Genomic DNA, 5880 nt, shown 5'->3' with positions numbered 1-5880 from the left:
CATAATAATAGTTGGTTCATATTGGCAGAAGGGCTGGAGAGGAGAATTATAGATACAACCTTAGATATATTTTATGTTTTAGGAAAGCAAGATAATAAGGACACGGTTGTCAGTTATGACAGAGTAGGAGAAAAAATATGCACTCTGTAAGGAAGACCTCAGACACATTTTCAGTTTTGTTAAGGTAAATTATTTTGCACAGACATGACCAAAATGAATCTACTTAGGGGAAGAACTTCACTCATCACTTCTAGTTCATACCCCAGCAGTCATGCCATAATTTATCTTCACAGATTTAGTGCCTTTGGGGACATACAATTGTAGTCATCTACATGCATTCTTATGCCTCAGTCAATAAACAATTATGTGACAACAGAAGGAGACATAAATTCCTGTATCTGTATACTGGCCTTGCTAAATGATACTAAAATTCTTCATGTTTCATCAAGAATTTGTAGATGTAGGGAATGTCTCATTGTTCTATTTGCCATAAGAAAAAGTTTGGTTTCTCATCCAAACTATTTTATTAGGAGGTAATTCAAACATCATACCTTTGCATAGTTAAAGCGTACCAAGCAGTGTTGTCCAATGGCTACCATGTTAGTTTCAGAACATTTTCTTCCTTCTTGACTACTGGGTATCAGCTCCCTGTTTCCTCACCACCCCCCAGCCGCACCCTCGGGAACACCTACTCTCGTTGTTATCTCTGGATAACAACCCATCCTAGTTTTCATATATTAAAAATATAGAAAAACACACAACAGAGAGTCAGGTTGGCTACCAACAATGAGAAAATACAGCAGAGATAAACCCAATATGAAAAAAATACAGAAAATATTAAAAACCAGATCAAGTCCAAAGTGGTATCATAAAGGAGAACAGGTGACAATGTTTTATAGGAAAAGTTAGTTTTTCCTGAAACTGCTTCTCGATTGTAGGTCAACTTCTTAATAACTTACAATTTGATGTGGATGTGGATGTACATAGAGAAGTGATATTTGATTAATGCCCTTTTCTTGAGATTAGTGGGAAAATTATGAAAAGTGTCAAATATGTAAATTGATGATGATTATCAATGCCTTCTCATTTTGATATTCCCAATGTATCAAAGAAGAAGGAAACCAGTGATACCCATGTTTATGGCTACGTCTATATATTTATCTATAAAGAGAAAGATTTTATATTGAGAAATGGCTCACACAGTTGTAGAAGTGAGCGAGTCCAGTCTGAGTCAAGGCAGAGTACAAGCTCATGGTCAGATGCTAAGCTGATGCTTCTCCTGACTTGCATAGGCTTGGGGTCTGACAAACTCAAGATCAGCAGGAATACCACAGGCCAGAAGCTACAGAAGAAGGTGAATCCAAGTTGTCTAGATGCAGCAAAAATGGCAGACCCATAATGGCTTCTGAGATCAGTGAGCAATATGGCAGGATATTAGTTCAAATTATAAAACAAAACAAAAACTAGCTATCAATGAGCTAACTGCACACTCTCAATTCAGCAAAAAGCCAGCAAACCTTCCGATAGTGTCCACTTATATAGGAAGTAAGATATGGCCCTTTACTTGCATTAAGTCAGAGTAAGGAAGTTGCTTGGCTACTGACACCAGAGTCTGTCAGATTACAGATGTATGGACTTGATTGCATTCTGTTAGATTCACATCATGAGGATAACTAGGCCCTACATGCCAAATCACTGGGCTCTTGGCCCAGCCAAGTGGACACACACCTTTCACAGTAAAGATCTATAATTAACATTCAAAACAATACTTCATTTCCTCTTAGGGCAGCATTGGGCTATCAAACATATTTCTATTTACTCTTCATCTTGATTTCCCCCATGACTATGAAGATTAACATAAGCCCCAGGGGAGTTAAAAATAGATAACTATAATGAACAGAGGTCTTGTTCCACCATAGAGGAAAGGCCTGATGGTTCTCCCCACAATCAATCAATGAAAGCTCTATGGAGAACAGTTCTATTCTGACACACATGGGGATGCTATGAGTCAGAGTTGACTACGAGAAAACTGGTTTGGTATGAAGCCTAATATGACTGATCATAATAATAATAATGCCGAGAAGTATCTAATAAAGAAACAAAATGCATTGTTGTTAATTCCAACAACAACCCTTTAGCACAGAGAAGCACATTTCCATAAGATCCAAGGCTGTGCATATGTCAGGGAGTAGACGGTCATTCCTTGTTCCACACAGTAGCTGTGGGTTCAACTGGCAGACTTTTCAGTTAGCAGAGAAGCATTTTAGTCACTGCGTCTCAAGGGCTCCTTCATAACTAGGTGTATTACATTGTGAAAACTTCACTGTGAAGTCTCAGGTAGATCACTTGTAAACAAAAGGTCTAATTACTATGTTACAAGTCTTGTAATTTCTTTTGCTTAAGAAGTGTGGCATGCATCTCTGATTTCTGTTTGCTGCATTCTATTAATATGTGCACATTTCAAAGATAAACAATATACTTCTGATTATGTCAAATTGAAATTGGTGGATGTTTTTTAAACCTTACAGAAAACATGTTCCTAGATTTCATCCTAGTGCTATTAAGATTGGTAAAGGGTTGATGACAATGATTACTTCATAGATGAATTAATTTGTTTTGGTTCAAATGACACATATTCCCAATAGGTAATGATGGAAAAAATACTAGGACTGATTACCAATTATTTATAAGGAGGTTTAAGGAGTGTCATTAAAAATGCCCTATATTTACTTTTTGATGTAATGACAATAGTTAAAGTATGCATGGAAAATTGAAGCAGTAATATGCTATTTAGCTAAGTGGTAAGTACTATTAAAAAGCTAATTGCTAGACAGAAAGCTCACATTTGAACATTACATGCTGTACAAAAATATAAATTAAGAATGGATTAAATGCAAATTAGCGTTCTGAAGGAACTAGAGGTGGATACTACCTAAAGCACTGGTGTTATTGTGATTTTTTAAATAGATACTTACTGTATCCAAAGCTGTTAAGTTAGCATTTCTATATATTGTACATGAATATTGTGTACATAAAGTGAAGGACACTGGCTATAGGCAATAATGAGCTTGTTTAAAAGTGAAGATTAATGGAATACTGTCTAAAGTGTGATTACTGAATGATATTTCTAGCTGGTTGCAATTGAATTTCTTGCCTCCAATGAGACCATGCAAATCATAAAAAAAAAACCATCAGTGATAAACAATTATGTTTCTTTCCTTAGGAATTGCTATACTAGTATACAATGCTCTGATATTTAAATGTGGTCAAATCCAAACTTCCATCAATCCGTTTTCTTAGAAAGATGTATAATGGTTTATTTTCCAAAGTATAACTTTTGGTTATCTGGTTAAATATTCCAATTTTATTAATTGGTAAAATATTCCTTGTCTAATAATGAGCAATGGCTGTGCATGTGTGTGCAGGTATGTAATCATTGTGGATGGCGGACTGTCTCTGCCGTCATCCTAGCTTAGAAATCACCAACAGGTTAGAATACCGAGTATCTAAACACATGTGATCTATGACTTCTTACAATGGACTAAGAGGACTAATTTAAATATCTGAATTTCTTAATCAGGCTTATACATTTACATTCACAAATTCTACTAAATATGATACATGAATATGAGAGGCAATGAATGGTTAATAGTAAAATTGTCTTTTAAGTATGTTGTTTGAAGATAGAGAATTTCCACAAGCATAGAGGCTGAAAAAAATAGAGCGCATTTTTATAATTATCAATGACTACTTCTACTTAATTTACAAATTTCGGATTTTCTAGAATGGTGCATAAAATAAATAAGCACATATTCATATTAGTACAATATAACATTTAAAGAAATAATTTCATGCCATCATAAAATAAACTTCCTATACATCTGAAAGGAAATTAACCGTGTGAAAGATGTTAGGAACATTTTGAGAGATAGGACCGGGACACATTATAAACATATTCATCCCTTGCTATGTTTCTAGATAATTTTTATTTGGCCATAGTTGACTGTGTCAATTACATTTTAAATTTCAACTTTTCATTATAGATTGCAAGCATAAACAGATTAAGATAGGACACAGAGTTAAGATAAAGCAGATATTTCATAGGTTTAAAATAGCTGATAGAGTATGTGTCATTCTCAAGAAAACCATGAAGCAGTTTTGCCACGTCTTCGCTGTTTTGACTCCAACATGCATCACTGACTGTCTCTGCTGGGTGACAGGGATCCAATCACCTGTTTCCTTTGCCCAAAGCCATAAATGGAAAGCTATGAGTCCTACCAACCTCTGAAACTTAGATACATAACTGGACAGACCCATTTGAACAAACGTTTAAAAAACACATATTTAATTCAAGGTTAATTTCCCCAATTATTTTTTAGGTGAAAACACACTGTATTGTTCAAAATTGTTTCCCTTACTTTATATGTGAATAAACTTAATCATTAATTTCTCAAGATTGTTTATGATATGCATTGTTATTTGAAATTATAATGCCTTAAAGAAAGTAATTGCATTACATGCTGATGTTTCATTTTGTACCTTTGGTAAAATGCCTGGGTAGACATTGCATAGTTCCTTCCATGGAAATGTATTTATTCCTACTGGAAACGACAAATTTTAATCTGAGCACAAAAGGGAAGGCATTCAGAAATTGGGATAATTATATTCAGAATATCCAAATAATTTCAAAAATATCTGATACATTAACGCAATCAAGATTTCAAGTAGAAGAAATTTTTAAAAATCAACCATTGAGTTATCTTTCTGAAATAAGCTTAACAGGAGCTTATTTCTTGAGAACTCATTCTTCCTTTGCTTAGGTCCCCCAGACAACAAAAGAGGGTTATTTTTAAGGTTTAAAAGAGTGAGTTCTAAGATTAACCAAAAATGAAGAAGATGTATCATTTCAGGAAATAAGAGGTAGCTAAGAATATTGAAGTGCTGTTGTTCCCTTAAAATCTGGTATTTCTTGTAAACTCGAAATTCCAGAAGATAATTATACTTTTTCCATATCTTTTGTATTAAATAAATAATTTGCTACAGGAAATAGATGATGATCACCTGTTATTTTAAATAATAACTTACTTCAATTTTAATGTTTTCTTTTGTGCCTAAATCCAAAATAAGATTTTCTCTATTTTTTTTATTCCTGGTCAGGTTTGCTATACCATTCTCATTTGTTGTTGAATTTTCTTTGGCTGAAGTTTCTTTTATAACCTTAGTGATGAAGCTATTTATAGGCAGGATAATGTTCTTTTAGGTATAAAAGCAAAGGCATAAGGTATAAAAGGTATAAAAGCAAAGACAAAGTTAGTTTTTCCTTTTATAACTAGAATTTTTCAATGGTTCAATGCCTGCAATTTGCCACTAAGGTGTCTCTGATTTACAGTATGAATTTGAGATCAAGGGACCTTCTAAAAATTTAGTAAGAAATAAAATATAGCTTTTTGGTTTCCCTTCCCAGAATTGACTGTCAATAAAGGAAGTGGAGGTCTTTGTGCTTATAAATCAATATTACATTTAACAAGACTATATAAAATATTATTTTTCTTTTAAAACTTGTCGAGACGATAAAATGAGTTAAAAGTTCTTTGAACAGGGACTAGTCCATCAGAAGAATTGAGCAGATGAAAACTGTTACTATTATAGGGGCCCTTGTGGTGTGTAATAGTTGTGCTTTGGGTTGCCAATTGCAAAGTCATCAGTTCAAGACCACCACCTGCTCCTTGGGAGCCAAGATGGGACTTTCTACCCTCATACGAGAGTAGTCTCGAAATCCACCAGGTCATTTCTGCCCTGTTCTTTAGGGTTGCTCTTAGTGTCAACGTGAAAGTAGTGAGGTTTGTTATGGTCGTGGGAGGGCTGTTATGATTATTATAC

Source organism: Echinops telfairi, unplaced genomic scaffold (assembly GCF_000313985.2).
Source record: "Echinops telfairi isolate 266 unplaced genomic scaffold, ASM31398v2 ScPeMD7_7468;HRSCAF=8506_0, whole genome shotgun sequence".
Taxonomy (NCBI): Eukaryota; Metazoa; Chordata; class Mammalia; order Afrosoricida; family Tenrecidae; genus Echinops; species Echinops telfairi.
This window is presented reverse-complemented; position numbering follows the sequence as displayed.